General features: G+C 40.6%; 1 pseudogene; it reads left to right on the top strand.

Moving 5' to 3' along the window:
* Positions 1-24,113, top strand: part of LOC102030168 — a 35,230-nt pseudogene extending 11,117 nt beyond the window's left edge.
* Positions 24,114-24,924: the final 811 nt, after the last annotated feature.

Genomic DNA, 24,924 nt, shown 5'->3' with positions numbered 1-24,924 from the left:
ATCGACTGAGGAATGAATAAAAAAGATGTATTTTTACACAATGGAGTATTACTCAGCTATAAAGAAGGATAAACATGGGAGTTTTATAGGTAAATGGATGCAACTAGAGACCATATTCATAAGTGAAATAAATCAGACCCACATGTTTAAGCATCGTATTGTCTCCCTAGTATAAGAAACTGAAAGAGTAAACAAAAATCCTAAAGGTGCAATAGATATTGTGAAAGGGAAAGAAACTGTTCCAAAGGAAAGAACACATGTGATGAGGGAAAGGAGAAAAGAAAGAAAAAAGGAAGGGAGAAAAATATATATACCCGAGATAGCTAAGACAATTGTACTATTAATTTCTATTGGTTTATTGAACAGTTAATGCTTCATTTTTAAAATCAGTTTCACACGCCTATATCTGGTAATTTAAACAACTACTTTGAAGATAACAATATGCAATGTAACAACCATTGTTAATTTCTTATCATTTTGTTTCAAAATTCTGTTATTTAAAATTTTTTTTTCTCATTCCACAGATTTATTAACACATTCAGAACCAGACAGTGTGCCCAACGGCCCCTTGCTCTGGCTTGGCCCTGGGATGAAGCAGGTCGCTGCCCCAAGGACAGGAGCTGGGACCAGGCAGGGCTACCAAGGGGCCAGAGGCCAGGACGGGTCTGGATGGGACGTCTTCCTCACACAGCATTGTTTTTAATGTTTTTAAAAATATTTTATTCTCTTTAAAATGAAACAAAGACTTATTATGAAAAACAAAAGACACCTCTAGCACTCAGGAATTTTCAAGAATTGTAGCTCTGAGACAGGTATTAGGAACAAAGACCAAATGTGTTCCCTATTATACCACAGACATGAAGTATCATTTATTCACTCAACAAATGTTTATTGACACCTACCCTGTGTGGCTGTATGTCATGGTTTGTATCTGGATGTCCCCCCAAAGCCTCATGCAGTCATGGGGCGGGTTCCTAGAGTTTATGATTGATTCGTGGTCCAATGCTGGGATTATGGACGTGAGTGCTACACCTGCCCCGGGGCTGGTAGTTTGCATACAGTGTAAGGAAGGGAAAGAAGCTTGCTCTTCCAGCCTGCTCCTCCTTTTTGCTCTTACTGCTTTTGCCATGAACTGTTGCCCTCTGCCACGTGCCACCCTGCCTTAAAGCCAGCTGAATATGGACTGAAACCTCCACAAACCGTGAGCTAAATAAACCTTTCCTTTCTTAATTTTGGGCGTTGGGTATTTTGTCTCAGCAACAAGAGAAAAGTAACTGAGACACTGCACTACTTAACATACAGGAGATCTATCTGTAACCATCTAACTAACTAACTATCTATCCATCTAATGGTACTGGGAATGGGATCTGAAGTCTCCCTTGCGCTAACTACGTACTCCACCCATGAGCTACATCCCTAGCCACAAACACAAGTGATGTAAAAGGCTAAAACAGGCCTCTAACCAATATTCATGGTATTTATCAGTAACAGAGAGAACTTTTAATCAAAGACTCATACAGGTAGATACTAGATTACAATAGTATAATTTTTCTTTTTTTTTTTTTTTTTTGTCTTTTTGAGACAGAGTCTCCCTATGCAGTTCAGGCTGGCCTTGAGCTCACTTTGTAGCCCAGGCTGGTCTCAAATTCACAACAGTCCTCCTGCCTCAGCCTCCCAAGTGCTGGGATTACAGGCATGTGTTACCACACCCAGTTTAATAGTATAATTGTTAATTTTTAATTTTTATGTGGCTGGCACTGTTCTAAATCCTTTACAGCTATTATCTGTGCATTACCTATGAAAAAACCCTTGGAAAAAAGTAGTATAATCCAATTTTGCAGATGAGGAAAATAATAGTTGTACCTAAAAATGTGTGATATCTGTTGCCACATACATTAAATGGAGTTGTTTATATAAATAAATGGATTCTTACGGGCAGAGCCCTTGGGTGATGCCTGACTCATAGAGTGATGATAATATGGGGCTGAGGGATTAAAGTAGAGAATCCTAGTAGCAACATTAAGAAGAGCTGTGCTCTGAAGCAGGTGTAAGTGTGAATAAGGCAAAATGAGTGGTCAGGTGGGGTCACCTCAAGCAAAGGGAACAGTATGTGCAAAGGTCCTGTGGAGGAGCCCTGTGGCTGAAGTACATGGGATGGGGCATGATACCAGGTGAGGATGCAGTTAAATAGCTGTAAGTCCTGCAGGCTGTGGCCACGTTAAGCATTTTATTTTATTTTTTTGGTACCGGGAATTGAACTCAGGACCTTGTACTTGCTCAGCAGGTGCTTGTGCCACTGAGCTATATCCCCGGTCCCATGTTAAGCATTTTAGTCTTAGGCTGTTTTTGAATTCATTGTGTTGCCCAGGCTGAACTCAAACTCAGTGATTCTCCTGCTTCAGCTTCCCAAGTGCTGGGGTTATAGGTGTTCATCACCACATTCAGCTCAACGTTGCATGTTTTTTAAAAAGTGGACTGTGGTGGAGAAATACAATTGGAAAAATAGGAGTATTGTCCAATAGTTATAAACTGGGGGGAGGGATAAACTGAAGGGGGAAGCCAGTGTGGAAGCACATGCCTGTAATCCCAGCAGTCGGGAGGCTGAGGCAGGAGGATCACTGCAAATTCGAGGCCAGCCTGGGTTACACAGTGAATTCAAGGGCATTCTGAACTGCATAGTGAGACCCTGTCTCAAAAAGGCACAATAAATACATAAAATTTAAAAAGTAAACTAGGGGGAATTAAGCAAGGTCTGTTTATTCAGATTGCTCTGTATTTCTTCATCTTCAGAAATCAGCATGTTCCTTTGTAGGTTAAATCATTTTTCTCAGGGGAGAAGGAGCAGGGGAAGGTGGGAGTGATGTTTCCATTTTTGCCTTTTTTTCAGAATCTTCCGGCTTACAATAAAGTCTAGTATGCTGAGGTGCTATAGTTTAGGATAGTGTGTCCTACTCTGTTATAGGCCCATTGGAAGGAGAGACATTTATATTGAAAGATGCTTGAATTAGATTCTGGAAGGGGCACTGCTATAGAGGATGACAGCATCCGAGCAGTGATCGGAGGAGTGGGCCGCTCTGGGGAGGAGAGAGGAGGGTGCTGAGGGGATCAGAGCAACCAGCAGCCAGGGCAGTAGGGGAGAGATCACGCTTGTGATCACTGAAGTCACCCGGGATAATGGCAGGGCTCGTAGTGGAGAGAAATAATGGGCCAACATCTTTGCTTGACTGAGCAGGAACCCACCCACCGGGAGGTCTGTAGACAACATCATAAGATGAGAAAAAGATTAGGTGGGTAGCATGGACCTCACAAAACCTAGCTCCTGCTTTTCCGTTAAGTACATATGAAAGAATAATGATCTGGAAATGGCAGAGGGAAGCCAAAGAACCCCTCCCTCTTAAAGGATTGTATTGAGGGGCGCAGGGCATGGAACCCTGGGCTGTGTGCGTGCTAGGCAAGTGCTCTACCACTGAGCTATAACCCCAGCTCCAACAGGGGGTAAAAAAACTTAAAGGTAAAATCATATTGGTTGTGCAGATACAAAATGAAATACGATGAGGATTTTTGTTAACTTGTTACTAGGAGAACCGGTAAGCTGTCCAAAAGTGAATCCACTTTATAGATCAGCAATTTGAAATGAATTTTAAAATGTTGGTAAAATGGTTACTTCTCACTGTGGGAGGCAAGGCAGTTGAGCCACTGGACAGAATTTATTTGCATGTCTGTAGACAAGAATCATTTTGTGCCACTATAAGTTATCTATCATTTGTAGGGTTGTAAAAGATCTCAAGGCAGTAAAGGGCTAGAATCAAATGTTGTGGAAAGGTCTGCTCTAAAGAATCTATGATTTTTCCACTGGAAATACCAGTCATACTTTTTTGCTTATTCCCAGTTTTCTAAACTTCTCATTCTTGAGGTTTGCAGACCCTCATGGCACAACCAGCTACTGCTTGGGTGAATACCGGGACAGTGGTGCCCAGCCTGAGAAATACTCATTTGAGCAATGACCTTCACATAGCTCAGACAGTCCTTTAAATATCTGAACATGCAGCCCGTGTTACTTATATGTTATACAATGCAATATTGTCCTAATATATTAATACATTTTTTAAAAATCACAAAATGTTTAACAAGTAAAGGATGAGATGATGCGGAAATAAACACAATATGTTAAATTTTAAAATTTTATTACCTGTGCAAAACACATACTTTGCTCCCACTAACTTTTTTGTTTTCTTTTGTTTTGAGACAGGTTCTTATTGTGTATTCCAGGCTTTGAATGCACTATGTAACCCAAGCTGGCCTTGAACTCACAGTGATCCTCCTGTCTCAGCCTCTTGAGTGCTGGAATTGTAGCATGCACCACCATCCCAGGTCCCCTAAATTCTACTTTTTTTTTTAAGGTGGAAATACTTATTTTTTATTTGTACATTTTAGATATACATAATGATAACATTCATCATAAGGAATTTCTACTTGTACTTGATATATCTTGCTTCTTTTTTCCCCATTCCTCTCCCCTCCCCTCCCTTCAACATCTTTTCTCCTCTTGATTTACAAAAGCTTTGCTTCCATTTTTCTTCTGTTTTCTTTTTTCCCCTGTCTCTTCCTTCCTTTCCTTTTCCCCCTTCCCTTGTTCTCTTCATCTGAACATTTTCTTCTCATTTCCCAAATATCTACTTTATGTTTTGCTCCATATGTACACTTTCTACTTAGTTCTCACAGCAGAGAAACTATGTAGTATCTGATTTATTTCACTTAAGAGAATGGTCTCAAGATGCATCCATTTACCTAGAAATGTCTCACACTTAACTTCTTTGTGGTAGGGTAGTATTCCATTGTACAAAAAACCCCTGTCTTCTTTATCCATTTATCAGTTGATGGGCATTTGGGCTGTTTCCAAGATTTAGCTAATACAAACAAATATAGGCATGCGTATATTGCTGTAGTGTGATGCTTTTAATTTTTTAAAAAGATACCAAGAAGGGGAATAGCTGGGTCTAGTGGAACCTCTAATTTCAGTTTTTTTGAGGAATCTCTACACTGATTTCCACAGTGGCTGCACCAGTGTATGCTCCCACCAACAGTGGAGAAGCGTTGTTTTTTCTCCAAAGCCCCACCAGCATTTGTTACTGGTTGATTTCTTGATAGTAGCCATTCTTTCTGGAGTGACGTGGAATCTTAGCGTTGTTTCAATTTGCATCTCTCAAAAGATCAGGAATGTTGAACATTGTTTTTATATATTTATTTGCCATTTTGACTGCTTCATCTGAGAAGTGTCTATTCATTTCAGATGCCTATTTTCAGATTGGGTCTTTAAATTTAGGGAGGCTGGGTTTTTTGAGTTCTTTATGTAGTCTAGATATTAGTCCTTTGCCTGAGGAACAGCTGGCGAAATGTTTTCCACTCTTTGGGTTGTCTCTTCACTGTTGATGGTTTTTGTTTTTACTGTGCAAAAACTTTTTAATAGGATGAGATCCTAGTTGTTGATTCTTTGTGAAAGTCCCTGTGTGGTTGATATTTTTGTTCATAAAGTCTGGCCTACACCAATGTCTTCAAGAGTCCTACTTATTCTATCTTCCAGCAGATATAGTGTTTCTGTTTTAATAGGTCTTTGATCCATTTCTATTTTAGTTTAGTGCATGGTGAAAGATAGGGGTCTAGTTTTAATCTTGGGAATGTGGAAAGCCAGTTTTTCCAGCACCATTTATTAAAGAGGCTGTCTTCCTTCCAGTGAAAGCATTTGGCTCCTTTGTCAAAGATAAGGTGGCTGAGTATGTTTGGAGTTGTTTCTACATCTTCTAATCTATTCCATTGATCCTCGGGTCTATTTTTTTTTGCCAGTACCATGCTGTTTTTATCACAGTACTTTCTCGTATAATTCCAGATCAGGAATTGTGATATGCCCTGCCTTCCCTTTGTTGCCCAGAATTGCTTTTGCTATTATAGATCTCTTCTGGTTCCAAATGCATTTTAGGATTGTTGTCTAATTCTGTGAGATATGCTATTGGTACTTTGGTTGGGACTGCGTTAGATCTGTGTAAGAATTTTGGGAATATGGGCATTTTCACTACATTCATTTTTCCTACCCAAGACCAAGGGATCTCTTTCCATTGCAGTGGCAAGTGGAAACACTGAAATGACACCCAGGATTTGGAGGCAGATTTATCTTACGTCTACGGGCACTGATTGGGATCATTCCCAAACTATCAGGCCCCAAAGGCCTGGGGAGAGAGGTTTCTATGGAGTTGAAAGGGGAAGTACAGAGGCAAAGTACTTGGCTGTCTTTGATTCTTAAAATGTGTATCACAGTGACCAACTGTTTCTAGGAGACAGAAGTAACAAGGATTTATCACTGAAACTATTACCTGAGCAACTAACAGACTGACTGAGGGGGGCATATTTTCTGCTACACCATTTTCTGATACCCTCTTCAATCTTTTTTCAGAGTACTGTGGTTTTCAATGTAAAGGTCTTTTACTTCATTAGATTGATTCCTAGACATTTTATTTTTTTGGATGCTATTGTGAAAGGTGTTTTTTCTCTGATTTCTCTCTCACGAGTTTGTTACTTGTGTACAGGAATGCTAGTGTTTGTTTGATCGAACTCACGACCTTGTACTGCCAGGCAGGCGCTTAGCTAGTGATTTTTGAATGCTGACTTTGTATCTAGCTACACTATTGAATTGGGTTATTTAATCTAGCAGACTTTTGGTGGAGTTTTGGGGATCTCCTATGTAGAGTATCATGTCATCCACAAATAATGCTAATGTAACTTCTTCCTATCCTATCCTTATTGCTTTTATTTCTTTCTGTCTAATTGCCTGGTTAATGTTTTCAGAACCATATTGGGTAAGAATGGTGATAGTGGACACCCTGTCTTCTTTCTGATTTTAGAGTGAAAACTTTTAGTTTTTGTCCATTTAGTATGATGTTGTCTTCGATTTGTCATAGATGGCTTTTATCAAATTGAGATAAAAAGCTAGGTGTGGTGGTGCACGCCTGTAATCCCAGCACTCAGGAGGCTGAGGCAGGAGGATTGTTGTGAGTTCGAGACCAGCCTGGGTTACAAAGTGAGCTCAAGGCCAGCCTGAACTGCATAGTGAGACCCTGTCTCAAAAAGACCAAAAACAAAACAAAACAAAACAAAAAAACCAAATTGAGATAACGACCATCAATTCCAATTTTCTATAGGGTTTTTATCATAAGTGGCTGTTAGATGTTGTCAAATGCTTTTTCTGCATCTATTGAGATGATCATATGGTTTTTGTCCTTGGCTCTGTTAATATGGTATATTACGTTTATTGATTTGTGTGTGTTGAACTATCCCTGAATCCCTGGGATGAATCCTACTTGATGTATATATTGACTGGTGTATAATGTTCTTGATGATTTTGTTTGTTTGTTTGTTTTGTTTTTTTTTGTTTTTCTCTGGTACCAGGAACCGAACTCACAACCTTGCGCTTGCCAGGCAGGCGCTTTGCCGCTGAGCTAAATCCCCAGCCCCCTTGATGATTTTTTGCATTCTCTTTGCCAGAACCTTACTGAGTATTTTTTCATCTATGTTCATTAGGGAGATTAGCCTGTACTTCTCTTTTTTGGATGGATCCTTCTCTGGTTTTGGTATGAAGGTAAGTAATGCTTGCTTCCAGGAATTACTTTGCGAATTTTACTTCCCTTTCAATTTCATTTAAGTGTTTGACAAGTAGCAGGATTACGTCTTCTCTCAATTTCTTGTGGAATTCAGCAGTGAATCCATCAGGGCCTGGGATTTTCTTTGTCGGTAGGTTTTTGTTTCTTTAGTTGGTTTTGGTTTTTCAGAGACAGGGTGTCACAGTGTAATGCAGGCTGGCCTTGAACTCACAGTGCTAGAATTATAGGCAAGCACCACGACACCTGACCTGTTGGTAGATTTCTAATTACATTTTCAATTTCATTGACTGATACGTTTGTTTAGAATGTTATATGTTTCTGATTCAATTTTGCTGATTCATATGTCTCTAGGAATCTGTCCGTTTCTTCTGTTTTCCATCTTATTAGAATAAAGTTTCTCAAAATAGGTATTGATTGTCTTCTGGATTTCTTCAGGATCTGTTCTGATTTCACTCTTTTCTTTTTCTTTTTTTGGTACCAGGAATTGAACTCATGACCCCAAACTTGACAGGAAGGCACTTATGTCACTGAGCTATATCCCTGGCCCTGATTTCACTTATCTCATTTATCATTGTATGGATTTGAATCTTTTCTTTCCTTTTTTCTGATGAGGTTAGCTACAGGTTTGTCAATTTTATTTAATCTTTCAAAGAACTAAGTCTTTGATTCATTGATTCTTTGTTTTGTTTTCTTAGACTCCATTACATTAGTTTCTGCTCTGATCTTTATAATTTCCTCCCTCATATGAGCTTTGGGCTTCATTTGCTCTTCTTTTTCTAGAAGATTGAGGTTAAACATTAGGTTATTTGATCTCTCTCTGTTTTTCTGATATGGGTGTTCACTGCTATAAATTTCCCTCATAGGACTGCTTTCACTGTGTTCCATAAGTTCTGGTATGTTTTTTTTGGTCTTTTTGAGACAGGGTCTCTCTATGCAGTTCAGGCTGGCCTTGAGCTCACTTTGTAGTCCAGACTGGTCTCGAACTCTCAATGATCCTCCTGCCTCAGCCTCCCGATTGGCCCAACTTCTGGTATGTTGTATTGTCATTATCATTTAATTGTAGAAACTAATTTCTTCTTTAATTTTATCTGTGACCCATTGCTTGTTCAGAAAGGTGTTAATTTCCATGTGTTTATGAAGTTCTTGTGGTTTATTTTGCCATTTATTTCCAATTTCATTGCACTGTGGTCTGATTATACGCGTGGGATAATTTTAATTCCTTTGCTTTCTTTTAAGCATGTTCTAGGGCTGGGGATATAGCTCAGTGGCACAAGTGCCTGGCTGGCAAGCTCAAGGTCCTGAGTTTGATTCCTGGTACCAAAAAAAAAAAAAAAAACAACCCACAAATATTAAGCATGTTTTATGAGCTTGTATGTCATTTATTTTGGAGAACATCCCATATGTAGCTGAGAAAAATGTGTATTCTGATGCTGTGAGGTGGAACACTTTGTAGATATCTACTAAATATCTTTGTTCAAAAGTTTGGTTCTGCTCTGATATTTCTTTGTTGATTTTTTGTCTAGTTTATCTGTCTATTTGTGATGGGGGATATCAAAGTTCCTCAGTATAATTGTACTAGTGCTTATTTGGTTTTTCATGTCCATTAATATTTGTTTTTTTATAGTTTGGGGACTGGGGATATAGCTCAGTGGCACAAGCACCTGCTTGGCAGGTGCACACCTGTCTTCTAGATCTGATATTCTGTCCTCATATTGGTTCATATTGCTGTGTATACTTTCAATAGAATTTTTAATCTCCTGGAGATCTGATTGAATCTGTATAATGGATTCTACTTTTCTATGTTGCATTCATGGTTTCCATTATTTTTTGGTACCTGGTACCAAAAAAAAAAAAAATTGTATAGTTTGGTGCACTGATATTTGGTGCATATATATTTATGATTATTATTTCTTCCCCTTGGATTATTACCTTAACGAGGATGTAGTGACCTTCTTTGTTTTTCTTGATCAGTCTTGCATTGAAATCCACTTTGTCTGCAAATAGAGTAGCTGTCCCTGCTCATTTCTGGGTTCCTGTCACATAGAGTATTGTTTTCCATCCTTTGACTTCAATGTATGAATTTCTTTTTTAATTCAGTGTGTTTCTTGTATGTAGCATATTGTTGGGTCTTGCTTTTTGATCCTTTCTGCTAGTCTATTTTGTTTGGTGAATTGAGACCATTACCACTGATGGCTATAACTAACATGTATTGTCTTATTCCTGCTATGTTATTTTTATGTTGTTGGTTCCCATTTTAACCCCTCTGTTTAATTACTGACTTGCCTGGTGGATTCATTCTGTTGGGGTTCATGGAGTTGTAGTCCTCATATGTCCTTCAGAACATTTTGAAGTGCTAGTTTGGTGGTCATAAATTTCTTCAGGTGTTCTTTGTCATGGAAGTATCTTATTTCTCCATCAATTTTGAAAAACAGTTTTGTGTTGTACATCAAAGTTGGAGGTTGCTTTCTTTTAGAGCTTGAAATTCTTTACTCCAATCTCTTCTTGCCTTGAGGGTTTGTGTTGAGAAGTCTGCTGTGATTCTTATGGGCTTCCTGTTATAGGTGATTTCCTTCTCTTCTCTCACAGTTTTTAATGTTCTGTTCTTGTGTTGTGCGCATGTGAAATCTCCAGGCATGGGATGCTAAGGTAGAAGGATCGTGAGTTTGAGGCCAGCCTGGGCTACATAGCAAGTTTGTTTTTTTTGTCTGTTTTTGTTTTTGTTTTTGTTTTTTGGTACCAGGAATCGATCTGTTCTTGTGTTGAATTTCTGGAATCCTGACTATTATATGCCTTTTTTATTATGGATAATTAGAGTTATATATGCCTTACTTAATTGTATGCTAAATTCTTTCCCCATGCTTGGGAAGTTTTCTGTCATTGCTTTTGTGAACAGGTTTTTTATGTTGTTTGGGCTATTTCTTGTTTGTTCATTGACTCTGATCAATCTTTATGTCATTGTTCTTTGCATCATCTAACAGCTGTTGGATTGATTTCAGATGGTCCTATTTTTAAGAAATCTGTATTTTCATGATCACTAACTGCAATCTTGTTGTCTTAGTTACTTTTCTCATTGCTAAGACAAAATACCCAACACCCAAAGTTAAAGGGGGAAAGGTTTATTTAGCTCATAGTTTGTAGAGGTTTTAATCCATAATCTGCTGGATCTAAGGCAAGGTGGCACATGGAAGAGGGGCTTCAGTTCACAGCAGTGGAAGAGAGCAGAAGCAACAATTGAGAGAGAGGGAGAGAGCCTCTTTCTGTCCCTTATGTTGTAACTAGCCCACTGGAGTTAGTGCGTGCCAATTCAATAAAAGGACTAATCCTGCATTCACCCACCCTTAATCCAAGCACCTTTCATCTAGCATTGAACCATGAATCCATCATTTACTCTAGATTCCGCTACCTCTGAAGAGACCCATCTAAAAGTGCATGAAGCTTTGGGGGAACATCTAGACAGAAACCATAACACCTGTCTTTGGGGCTGGGAATTTAGCTCAGCGGCACAGCCCTTGCCTGGCAAGTGCAAGGTTGTGAGTTTGATTTCTGGTACTGGAAAAAAAAGAAAAAAAGAAAAAGAAAACTCCTGTCTTCTAGATCTGATATTCTGTCCTCATGTTGGTTCATATTGCTGTGTATACTTTCAATAGAATTTTTAATCTCCTGGAGATCTGATTGAATCTGTATAATGGATTCTACTTTTCTGTGTTGCATTCATGGTTTCCATTATTTTCCTAAGCTCCTCTGTTTTTTTGTCTGTGTCTTCTCTAGATTCACCAAACCTGCTCTTCATTATGGGTATCATCTTTGAAGTTATCTGGGAAATTATTTCTGATTTGACTTTTTTCTAGAGCCTGATTTATTTACTTTGTTATTTATACTCTTCAGAAAGTCCAAGTGGGTAGTTTTTGAGTTGTTCTCTCTTTGCTCCTTGGGTTTGCCTTTGGTGAGCTAGACGTCTGGGGGTACATTTTGCTTCTGTGTCTTCTCATTTTCTTTTCTTTTTTTAGTTTAATACCTGTGCTTATAAATTGTTTATGGTAGATATCTGTTGTAGTCAGGATTTACAAGGAAAACAATTTAATACAGGATACATACTTCATAGGATTATTTATAGTAGTCACCCAAAGAGTCAAGTACAAAAGAGTGCAGGAAATCTGTCCACACACTAAAGACCCAAAGAATCCAGGTGAGGGCCTGGATCCCATGACAACATCCTGCATGAGTCCAGCTGAAGACCTAGAGCCCATGACAATGCCCCCCATGAGTCCAGCTGGAGGTCTAGATCCCATGACAATGTCTCTTGCAGGTCTGTTTCACAGATCTGGGCTGGGATGGCCCAAGGGTCAGTGGTGGAAGCTAGAAAGTCTGTGCCAGTGGGATAAAGGATCTGTGCCAGCAGGCTGAGGATCTGGACTAGAACCAGGAAGCAACACTCAAAGTAAGGACTAGAGCTCCCCCGAAAGTACCACAGCCATCCTCAGCAACAGCAAGGTCCTGAGCTCCTCTGATGATAACATCTGAGTTCATATCAGGAAAGCCAGCAGCATGACAAGATCCTCCAGGAGAACCAACAGCCCCTAGGAAAACCAACAATCCCCCAAGCTTCCCTCCAGTTCTTTTTATGCTGTTGGCAACAATCCTCAGGTGTGTGCCCCCCCCCCACCTGCCATCCAGCACCACTTCAGTTCATCTGGGTGTTACAAGTTGATCACTGGTTGTCAATCCATCTCAGTAGTATCTTTATTGCTAGTATTGAGAGCCTTAGGAAATGACTACTTCTAGAGATGTCTTTTAGGTGTAGCTGGCTTTTCGATTTTTGAGTCCTACTTCTTCAGTTTGCTGAGGATGAGAAATTGCTGCCTATTTGGTCTGGCCCCTGGTTCTTTGGCAATGTCCTATAGTATCATTTATGATCCTCAGTCTTGACATACAAGGAAGAACAACTGATTAGAACAATTATGTCACTTTGGTTAAAATAGTACAGTAAGTAATAACAATAGTATCAAACACAGCCTAGAAAATGACAAACTGGATAATTATTAATTTGCCACCCTTATCGGTATGAACAAAGTTTGTAGTTACATAACAAAATCTAAAACATACCAGAAAATTGTATATAGTAAATACACCCTCCATATGGCAATTTTACCTTCAGGGGAGAAAATTTAAAAGGGGCTAGTGGGAAAAAAATAGAGAAATATAAGAGGAAGAAAATCGAAAATCAAAACAGGCCTGGAGAAGACAGGAAGATCAGGCACACTGTGAAACTGGCGAAGAAGACAGGAGGGAAAGAGAAGAAAGAAAGAAAAACGAGAAGAGAACAATAACAAACAACTAGAAACAATGTTCACACCCATAAAAACAAGAACGATGAAGAAGTGAAAGAAAGCAAAACAAAATCAAGAAAACAAGAAAAGAAAAACAATAATGTCCACTTTAGGGCATTTCTCTACTGTCACTGGTAGACAGAGTGGGCAGACAGAGCCCAGACCCACGTTGATCCTAGCAAGCCTGTTATAGAGTTATGGTGGGTGGTTGTTGTAATCAGTATTTATAAGGGAATAGATTTAATACAGGACACATAATTCATAGGATTATTTTATAATATTCACCCAAAAAGTCATGTGCAGAAGAGTACAAGAGATCTATCACACACTAGAGACCCACACAATAGCTGAGAGCCTGGATCCCACGGCAGTGTCCCACATGAGTCCAGCTAAAGACCTAGAGCCTATGACAGTGCCTCCCATGAGTCCAGCTGGAGGCCAAGAGCCCACGACAATGTGTCATGTAAGTGTGTACCAAGGATCTGCACTGGGAAGGCCCAAAGGCCAGTGGTGGAAGCCAGAAAGTCTGTGCCTGTGGGGTGAAGGATCTGTGCTAGCAGGCTGAGAAACGTGCACTGGAGCCAGGAAGCAACTCTCAAGGAAGGACGAGAGCTCCCCTGAAGAGAACCACAGCCATCCTCATCAACAGTGAGGACCTGAGCTCCTCCAAGGATGAGAACAGCAGAGTTCATATCAGGAAAAATCAGACAAGCTTCTCCAAGAGAACCCACAGCACACCATCTTCCCTTACAGTTCTCTTTTTATGCTGTTGGCAACAATCCTCAGGTGAGCCTTTCACACCCAGAGCCATGCTGATTCAGTTCAGCTGGGTGTCACAAGTTGACCAATCCTTAATCTACCACAGTGGTGGATAATTCCAGCAAGCCTGTACCTTGAGTTCCGATGAAGTTCAGGCTGGTTCCTGCCTGTGAGGCCGGAACCTGATTTGTTCAGCCTGCTACACTCCTTATGTCTTCTACTCACTTCAGCTCAGCTCCCTGCTGGCTTGAACTCAGTCCTGCTTCATCCTGACACTGGGTGCTGCTAGATGGAGGCACCCCAAAGTTGCTTTTAGTTGTGACTTCAGTTGGCCTTTCTCCAAGACGGCCACCAGCCGAGCCCCTTCTCCTGGGGGATGTATAAAGCTGAATAACTCACCAGCCACTGCAGTCCACTGCGTCCATTCCTGTGTTCCACGTGTGCATTTCTCTGTATCGGCCTCTGGGGTCACCAGTAGGCACTGTGTGTCTGCGGGTTGGAGCTGCCCCTCCTACGCAGCGAGTCAGGGCTCAGGGAGGAAGCGTCACTTTCCACCACCTTCTTCTGCACTGAGGTCTCTCTTCGCTCTCCCCATGCACTTCAGTTCTTGCTTCAGGTCCTCACTGAGCCCTGAGGACCCACGTCTCTCCTCCTTTAATTCCTCACAATGCTATATTCCAGTGTCTGGACACCAAATCTCAGAGAGGCCATTTCTCTACTGTTCACCACTCTGCCATCTTCTTGGAAGTCTCTAACTTTTTCTTAGGAGCCATTTTATTGTGCTTTATTTTTTTAAAATAATAGTTTAACACAGTATGATATTATGATTTCAAAGGTTTGTTTCCATGATCTGTTCTTTTTTGTTGTTGTTGTTTTCATTACTTGTTTTAATGGAGATAAACCTGACAAAACTATAAATATCCTAATGTCCTAAATGCACATACCTGTGGAGTTGGCTGGACTGAAAAATGAAAAATTTTCTGTCTCATTCACCAATTTTGTGACATTTTTATTGAAATTTAGCTATTTAGTTTTTTTATCTTTCATGATATCAATCAGCTGCATTTGCAATTAATCAGAAGGTACTACATTTTTATATTTATTTGCAGTGTATTTAAAATCCATCGACCATGTATGTGTCTGTGTGTGAGATTGCTTCCATTACTGTAACAAATACCTGCAAAAATTAACTTATTGCTATGGTTTGTGTCTAGATGTCCCCCCAAAGCCTCATGTGGTCATAGGTGGGGCTTTTCAGAGATTGCTGGATCTGGAGTGTACGCTGCTGGGATCAAGGCTGTGTGATTACTAAATTAGTCCACTGATTGGTTTGGCATAGTTCTGGGTAGAATTAAGGGAGCCCTACCCTGGGTGTGAGTGCTACCTGCCCTAAGGGCAGGTATCCCGGATGAAATGTAAGGGCCAGAAAGATGGTCATTGCTTGTTGCTGCTGCTACTTTGCCGCTTTGCTGCCTCTGTGCCTTCTTCCCACCATGAACTGTTTCTCCTCTGTGATGCCTTTCTGCCATGCTACCCTTGCCTTGGAGCCAGCCAACTACGAACTGATAGCTCTACAAGCTGTGAGCCAAATAAACCTTTCCTCCTTTAACTGTGAGTGTCAGGTATTTTGTCTCAGAAACAAGAAAAATAACAAAGACATAAGAGAAAATATTTTGACTCCATTTCAGAGGGAGCATGTGATGACCTTCATGCATGGGAAGACAAACAAAGGGAGAGAAAGGAACTGGAGTCCCAGAGCCTTGAGTACGCTAAGCCAGTGCTCTATCACTGAGCTACAACCCCAGGCCCAACTATGAAAATTTTTATGACATATACTTTGTCAAAAAAAAATCACACTGACCAGGCATGGTGGTGCACGCCTATAAGCCTATCCCTCAGGAGGCTGAGACAAGAGGATTGTTGCAAGTTTGAGGCCATGCTGGGCTACAAAGTGAGTTCAAGGCTAGCCTGAAATGCATAGTGAAATCCTGTCTCAAAAAGATGAAAAAAAATCACACTCTAATGAAAACAGTTCTAAACATCATTTTCGAAACATTCTTTTGAAATAGCTTACAAAAAGAAGTTTTCTCACTTGTCAAAATATCAGCCCTATCTTGTAGGAATGGAATTTTAAAATATTCTTTCTTACAACCATTGTTAATTTCCTATCACCTTAACTGAAATTCTGTATTGCTTTTGTTGTTTTTATGTTGTTTTATTTACGTCTGTATGTTTGTTAATATGTTTTGGTTCTCTTATCTTTAAAATAAAAAAAAACAAGATAAAATATTCTTTCTTAGTATCTGTGCAGTAGCATACATACTGCTGACAGCTACTTTATTATCTTGAAAAGGTCAGCAAAGTTCAGGTGCTTGTCTTTCTGTAAAAGAAAAGTGCAAGTTATTTATAGATACTGACAACTATTTTAATATCTTGCTAAGAAATACCTAACAAACCTCTGAGTGAAGCCAAATATCCATTCATCATCAATCACTATCTCATCACAGATGGCTATGTTATACTCTGCTATGGAAAAGTCTTATTTCTACAGAAATTCACACCTTGATATCTTCCCTTAGCCACACACACACACACACACACACACACACACTATTTATTTATTTATTTATTTATTATGGGGAGCTGTCTTGGTTACTTTACTCTTGTTGCTGAGACAAAGTACCTGACATCCAAAATTAAAGAAGGAAAAGTTTATTTAGCTTACAGTTTGTGGAGGTTTCAGTCCATACTTGGCTGGTCCCAAGGCAGAGTGGCACATGGCAGAGGGCAAACATTCATGGTGGCAGAACACGGTAAAGCAACAAGCACAAAAGGGAGGAGAGGCTGCAAGCAGCCTGTTTCCCTCCCTTACACTGTATGCAAACTAGCTGCCCCAGGGCGGGTGTAGCACTCACACTCATAATCCCAGCATTGGATCATGGATCAATCACAAATCCTAGAAGCCCACCCCATGACTGCATGAGGATTTGGGGCAGAGGGACATGCAGACACAAGCCATAACAGGAGCGTAGCCATAATCCCATCTGGGCCATGGAATTCTTGTCTTTCTTCAAACATCAAGATGACTCATAACCTGCTGGCATGCAGACAAAAATAAAGATGCCAGCATCTATTTTTACAGTAAATATTAGCCAAGAGGAATTTCTTTCTTTTTTTGAGTTCAAAAAATATGAATAGATATCTAACATTAGCTTCCAGTGGATCATCACACACCCTGGATGTGCTCTTCCGCCCCCACTGTGGGGCCGGGTCTTAGAGGGTGGGTGGATGGGGACTGTCCCACTTCCATGCAGAGAAGCAGCAGGGTTAAATGAGAGAAGGTGGGAACAGAACTTCCAAAAATGGCCCCAGCATCCATCAACTGTGCCATCTTGTGTGAATTAGACAAGCACTGCACTTGTGTGTTTACATCTTACAGTGGAATAATGTGTAGGGTGGAGATGATAACACCTCACAGGACTAGTGAGTATCAAGTGGAATAGTTTTATTAATCTGACCATAACACTTCCTGTAGACCTTTTCTAAACCCTCCTAAATTGAGCACAGTGCCCAAGACCTTTCCTTTAGCCCTGACCTCACCATCTGCTTCACAAGGATCATGGAGCTCATCTGTTGAAGCCTCTGTCCCCCCGCATCTCCACATATCCACACACCATCTTATTCTATACCATCTCATTTATCTCCTCCTGGGCCTTGTTCCATCAGTTATCCCCTGTTCCTCCCAAAAATTTTTTTTTTTTTTTGTCTTTTTGAGGCAGGGTCTTGCTGTGCAGTTCAGGCTGGCCTTGAGCTCACTTTGTAGCCCAGGCTGGCCTCACACTCAAAACAATCCTTCGGCCTCAGCCTCCCGCTTGCTGGGATTAGAGGCGTGTACCACCACACCCGGCTCTCCCAAATATTAATCAACTCCAGTGCTGTTTGCCTCTCTTCCTAAAATGATAAGCATGTTCAAATTTCTTCCAACGTGGAAAAAAATTTAACTTTTGTAACCAAACCATATTTACTCCTTCACCTAATTCCACTTACTATCTAAGAAGAAACTATGATTAACAAACAGTTTGGTTAATTTTTTTTTGGTTAATATTTATAGATCTATTGCTTATTTTAAATTTATGCACAGCATAGTGTCCCATAGTGTATCAGTCAGTGTCAAATCCCTGGGACAAAATACCCAATACCTGAAATGAAAAGGAGGAGGGTTTTATTTTGGTTCATGTTTCAGAGGAGTCAGTCCATGGAGTGTTAGTTGGTTCCAAGCAGAAATGGCAGAAGGGCATGGAGGAAAGGTGCCCAGTTCATGGCAGCCAGGGAGGGGGAGAGGGAAGGGGATAAGAGAGACGGAAAGGGAAACCCAGGACAAGAATACACCCTCCCCAGTCAGGCCTTTGGTGCCCCACATCCTCAGACCAGGCACCTCTCCCAACAGTACATTCAGCTATGAACTGATCAGGGATTAATTCCCCATAGCGCCCTCATGATCCAATCACCTTTCAAAAGCTTCATCTCTGAACACACAAGACTGTTGGGTGACCTTTTAGATCCGAGCCATGACATAACCAACAAATATTTGGGTGTCTACACAATTCCATGCTCTAAGGATATAACAGTGAACAAGATGGATAATGTTTCTTCCTGTTAAATGACAACTTGTCTAAAGTTGGGGGACAGAGAGAAAGGTAAGCAAGTAAAACATATTTCATAGTGATAAGTACTAAGGAATTTAAATAGGGTGGTCAGGGAATGTATCACTGAGAATGTATCACTGAAATCTTTATTTTTGAATAAAGATTTAAAGGAGAAAAAGGAGGAGCCCTTGCAGACATCTAGGGGAAGAGAAATCTAAGCAGCAGATTCATCAAATGCGAGCATCCTGAGGCAGGAGAATGCTTGCCACCGAACCATAATGCAGTGTTCATATATGGGCATTGCTGGTTACTTCTCAAATTTCATCAAGGTCTAGCTGAATATATTGAAACTTGAATTGTAAAGTCAATCATCATAATCTTGTCTTTGAAACAGTAAGGGGAATCAGGAGATCCTTTTTTTCTGTACACATGGAAAATGTTGGAAGAAAACATGCATAGCTACTGCTGTGCTCATTTTTATAAGAGGTTATGAATTCATAGTTGTATTTATAGCTATTACTTCCTCCTACTTATTTGTTATATCCTTTGCTCTCCACTCAGACCTCCCCTTCTGGTTTAGGTTGTTTACCTGGTGGAAGGAACTAAACCTTCACTCCTGCAGGATCTCAGTACCCTCCAGGATTCTTACCTTTTCTGGTTGCTTTAATATTCTCTATTAAACTCTGCTATCAAACATGGGTATGATCAGAGGCATCCCAGAGAATCCTCAATTCCAGTGTGATTCTTGGGTGCCAGTCTCCACTGTGCAACAAAAACCCAATGTCTTCATGGTAGTTAGGATCAGCCACCTCAGGCAGTTAAGCAGTTTCTCCTTCGCTATTGGTTCAATGTTATAAGAAACCTAAAATGGCCAGGTGGAATCTCAGCTTTCTAATCAATGTAACTACTGTTGTGTTTCATGGTAGAAATACTTCTCCATTGGGAACCAAGACCTCCAAACCAGCAGAACTCAAGGTTCAGAGACAGAAAGCAAAGATTCCGGAAGTGAGTTGTTAGGGTAAGAATAAGAAAAGCCATTTCTACTTCCAACTCCAGATTCCTGGACCCATGTATTCTGGCTGTGGGAGAAACAGCCTTCTATGTGGGAGAACAGATTGAATTTTGTAAGAAAGAATCCCAGGCTTTCCAGATGCTATCTCCCCACTGGTGCTGGTACCAAGCCATTAGCAGGCCCTTGCATGGTTTCATCAGACCAGCAGCTTCTGGGTAATGAAGTACACAGAAAGATCAATGCATTCCACAGCTGTGAGTCCATTGCAGCACGTTTCTATTAGAAGCAACGCCATAGGAAAAACCCATTACAATAAATAAGCATTCTGTGTAAGTCCACAGATGGTAGTGCTGACAGAAATACCACTCGAGCAGGGCTGACAAACCCATACCCACAAGATATGAGCATCCCAGTAAGGTCAAACTGTTGTTAAGTTTGCGATGTAAAAGGTCCAGTGTCATTCACTGGCTCGCAGTTCCTCAGCTGCTTCCCTCAGGGATTGATCCAGTGAGGTTTCAGCCTGAGCTTTATTGGAGTCACTTGGCAGTCAGGCACTTGGCTGAACAGCTGGCCCTGGCTACCCACAGGTTCCACGCGTCTACATCCGCACATTCAACCAAACACTAAGGGTCAAAAATATTCAGCAAAGATGCTGCACAGCACTAACACACACAGAATTTTTCCCTGTCGTGGTTCCTAAACACTGTTGTGAAACAATAAATTTAACATCGCATTAGACGTGACTTAAAGTGCAATGCACGTAGACCGTATGCAAATATTACATCATTTTCTATCAGGGACTTGGGCATCCACAGATGTGTGTATGGGGGTGGGCTGTGGAAGCAATCCCCCTCTAGTACAGAGGGATGACTATACTCTTAGCCACTGTCACCATGACTTAGCACCGTGATCACTGGCTGAGGTAGTCGTCAGGCTCCCATACCAGAAAGTCACTCTTTCCCCCTTCTTTCCACACTGTATCCCGGAGTGGCGTCCACATACGTTCTGTTTTGTATGAGCAGTTATTTACACCGTGTTGCGCATTTGCAGTTTTTAGAGAGTAGATCTTGCACATTCTCACCAACAAACCAAAAACAGTAACTATGTGAGGTGATAGATATGTTAGTTATCCTAATTTTGATAATCTTTTCACAAACATTATGTTTTACTTCATAAATATAAATAACTTTTGTCAGTTATAGCTCATTAAAGCTGGAAAAAACTTGCTATATAAAACCTGACAAAGGGGTTAATGATTATTCCCAGTGTTTATCCACTTGACAGTCCAATTTTGCTTGTTCTTTTCTTTTCTCTTCTTTTTTGAGACAAGTTCTCACTATGTAGTTCAGGCTGGTCTTGAATTTACTATGTAGCCCAGGCTGGCCTTGAACTCACAGTGATTCTCCTGCCTCAGCCTCCTGAGTGCTTGCAGGTGTGCACCGCTGTGCCCAGCAAATTTTTCTTGTTTTTTTTTTTTTTTGAGACAGGGTCTCACTATGCAGTTCAGGCTGGCCTTGAACTCACTATGTAGCCCACACTAGTCTTGAACTCACAGTGATCCTCCTTCAGCCTCCCAAGTGCTGGGATTACAGGCGTGTGCCACCATGCCTGGCATTCTTTTTCTTTTTGGTACCAGGAATTGAACTTAGGACCTTACACTTGACAGGCAGGCACTTGTGCGACTGAGCTATATCCCCAGCCCCTCCGATGTTCTTAAATCTAAAAATAAAGGTCGATGGGGGCTGGGGATTTAGCTCAGCGGCACAATGCCTGCCTGGCAAGCGCAAGGTTGTGAGTTCGATTCCCAGTACCGGGAAAAAAAAAAAAGAAACCCGCCCCCCCCAAAAAAATAAAAATAAAAGGTTCTAAATATCCCCATCCCCAATACCCATATTGCTAAAGTTACTGCTACTATTCTATCAACAACTGGTAAATAGCTTGCTCTTACAGATTGGCTAACATGTTCTATTCGAGTCCATTTCAACAGCCTCTCAGCCAAAATTTGTGTCCACCTCTGGAGGGCCCACATATGTTCTTGAACCATATTGTCTTTCAATATTTCCCGTAACCCTAGGAATCCGTCATCTCCACTGGCATCAGGGAACTCATCTCACTTGTAATGTTTAGTTTCATCCTACCTGTTTTCAGAAAACTGCTGCCACAGAGTTCCCAAGCACATTGGTTCACACCCACTAATGTCTTTCTCAGTCCCTTGGAGAAGAAAGTGTCCTCTGGGATCTCTTAGGCTGTGGCAGTTCATAAATGATAGATCTGCTCCCACATTTATATCTCCTTAAGCTTTTGGAGCTCTTCAAAATTGTACTAGAAAGTTCCTGCATCTTAACTGCATTGCACATAGTCCACTATGGAAACAATGCTTTGCCAACCAGGTAGCTGTTAGAGCCATCCCCAGTGGCACAGGTTAACACATTAAATCTAGAATTTGTAGTAAGAGCCCTTATGCCAACCACCCAACCAAGTCTGATGTGATGTTCTGTCTTCCATTCCTTCTTTTCTTTTCTTTTTTTTTCTCTTTCTGCCTTTTTCTTTTCTTTTTGTTTTTTTTGAGACAGGGTCTTGATGTATAGTTTAGGCTGCCCCTGAACTATATAGCTCAAACTTGTGACAATCCTTCTGCCTCAGCCACCTGAGTGCTGGGATTACAGGCTTGCACCACCACGCTTGGCTTCTATTCCTCCTTCTTTTTGGGGGGCAGGGAGAGACACTGGGCATTGAACTCAGGACCTTGTGCTTACCAGGCAGGCACTAGTGCTGTGGAGTTCTATTCCTTCTTGGAAAAAACAATCTTTCACATATTCTCCACATTTCTACAAATATCAATTAGCAAAATATTACAAGAACAGCCGGGCTTGATGGCACACGCCTGTAATCCCAGCACTCAGGAGGCTCACGCAGGAGGATTGCCACAAGTTCAGGGCCAGCCTGGGCTACATGGCAAGACACTGTCTCAAAAAAAAGAAAAAAAATTACAAGAATAAATGATTTCTTCTCAGTCTAACTGTGGAACACGTTGAGATCTAACCCAGGTTATGGGCCTAAAGCAATGGGGACTCAAATTGGATGATTTCATCTCCTAAGGGTACCTTTGGAATGTCTGGAGACATTTTTGGTTGTTGCAACTTGGATAGGAAGGTGCTGGTAGAGCTAGTGGGTTCAGGTCAGGAATGTTGCTAAATGTCCTACAATGGTCAGGATATCCCTCCCAACAGAGTTATTCAAACCAACATGTTGAGAATCTCTGATGAACAGGTAACAACAGCTGGTTGGAGCAAAACTATAGAAAATTGACATCCTTCAGAAAATGTCATTACAGTGCCTGTAGGCAAGGGAAGGAGAGCTGCTTCTACTCGCACTGGAAGTTTAGACAGATTTGGGCATTAGAAAATCTTAATTGTCTTCGAGTCAACTCAGTAACCCCATTCCAAGTTTCCATGTCATACCCTTCTCCATCATTGCCCTAGCTTTCACTAGAGAGAACTAGCAAAGCTATAAAATCAACTTACGTTGTAATTCTGGAACCTGCACAATTAAACTTTATGTTTGATTTTCAAAAAGATTCATCTGTAGGGACAAGATACACATTTTTAGGGCTGCCGTGGAAGTTTTTGCCATCTGACTGTGACTTGAACTGGTTGTTTAATGACCCAAACTTTTCATTTTTTTCTTTAGTGCACTCAAAGGAAGACACCTCCGACCTACAACTGTTGCAGACACTGTTACTCTCAAATGTTCAAATGTGGCTCCAAAGTACTTGTTTTTGTAGGTACTTCAATATTATCGACGAAAGGTTGTAAGTTGATTGTTTCTGATGCCACTACAACCTATGTCCCAATGATGCATTATTCAACATTGCATTTGAGTTCTTCTTTTTTTTCATGACACTGAAAATTGAACCCAGGGCCTTACACATGCTAGGCAAGCACTGAATCACTGAACTACCTATCCAGCCCTGTATTTGAGTTTAAGGATATGACTAAATCCACTTAAAGTCGGAAAGTCTCTATTTCCTGGAACCCCACTCCTAGGACCATTTTCTGTACTAGGACTCAACAAAGAAACAGAAGCCACAGTAGTTATCTTTTTAAATAGAGAAAATTTTATGTGGTAAAGTACATAAAGTACATAACATAAAATTTACCATTTAAAACATTTTAAAGTGTATAGTTTAACCGAGCTATGTCCTGAGCCTTCCATCTGCGTCCATCGCTGGCTTCGGTAGCTCGTCAGGTCCCCAGCAGCCAGAATGGTGCAGCAGATCAAAACCAAAGAGGCCTGTCAGCAAGCCTTGGCTGGTGCAGGAGATAAACTGGTCGTAGCTGATTTCTCAGCCACGTGGTGTGGGCCTTGCAAAATGATCAAGCCTTTCTTTCATTCCCTGTCTGAAAAGTATTCCAACGTGTTGTTCCTTAAAAGGGATGTGGATGACTGTCAGGATGTCGCTGCTGTGTGTGAAGTCAAATGCATGCCAACCTTCCAGCTTTTCAAAAAGGGGGAGAAAGTGAGAGAGTTTTCTAGTGCTAATAAAGAAAAGCTTGAAGCCACTATTAATGAATGAATCTAATTGTGTTTTCTGAAGAACATAACCTGCTATCAGCTGTTTAAAACTTTTAACTTTTTTTATTTACAAAAAAATGTGAAGTATGGAAACTATATACCCAACTGCCATCTGATTATAAATGACAATAAAATAATAATTCTACCTTTTTAAAAAAATAAAGTGTATAGGGGCTGGGGATTTAGCTCAGCGGCAAAGCACCTGCCTGGCAAGCGCAAGGTCATGAAGTTCGGTTCCTGGTACCGGAGAAAAACCAAAAAATAAAAAATAAAGTGTATAGTTCAGTGGTACTAAATATTTTCATACTCTGCTATCATCATCACTCTCATCTTCATAACTTTCATTGTGTGAAACATTCTATACCCATTTAGCAATGCCTTCTTATTGTCATCCCTAAGTCCTTGGCAACCACCATTCTACTCTGTCTCTATGATTTTGACTACTTTTACTGTCTCACATAAGTAGAATCATACTGTATTTATCTTTTTGTCACTGGTTTATTTCACTTAGCATAACGTCCTCAAGTTTTATCTGTGTTATGAGCAGACATCAGAAACATGTATAGAAGTTTTGCTTATTGATTCATGTCTGTAGATTCTTGGGCTACTTCCAGTGTTTTGCTATTGTCAGGAAGGCTGCTATAAATCGGGGCATTGAAATACCTCTTTGGGACACTGTTTTCAATTATTTTTAAAAATTTTCATAATGCATATAATATATACTTTCAATTCTTTTGGGTATATACCCAAAGGGAAATTGCTAGATAGTATGGTAATTCTATTTTTAGTGGTTTAAGGAAGCGTTTTGTTTGTTTTTAGTACTAGGGATTGAACCCAGGGTTTTATGCATGCTAGCAAACACTCTAATACTGAGACCATAGCAGATATCTTTTTTTTTGTACTGGGAATCGAACTCAGGACCTTGCACTTGCCAGGCAGGCACTTGTGCCACTGAG

This window comes from Chinchilla lanigera, unplaced genomic scaffold (genome assembly GCF_000276665.1).
Source record: "Chinchilla lanigera isolate Chin_1 unplaced genomic scaffold, ChiLan1.0 scaffold00065, whole genome shotgun sequence".
NCBI lineage: Eukaryota > Metazoa > Chordata > Mammalia > Rodentia > Chinchillidae > Chinchilla > Chinchilla lanigera.
This window is presented reverse-complemented; position numbering and strand designations above follow the sequence as displayed.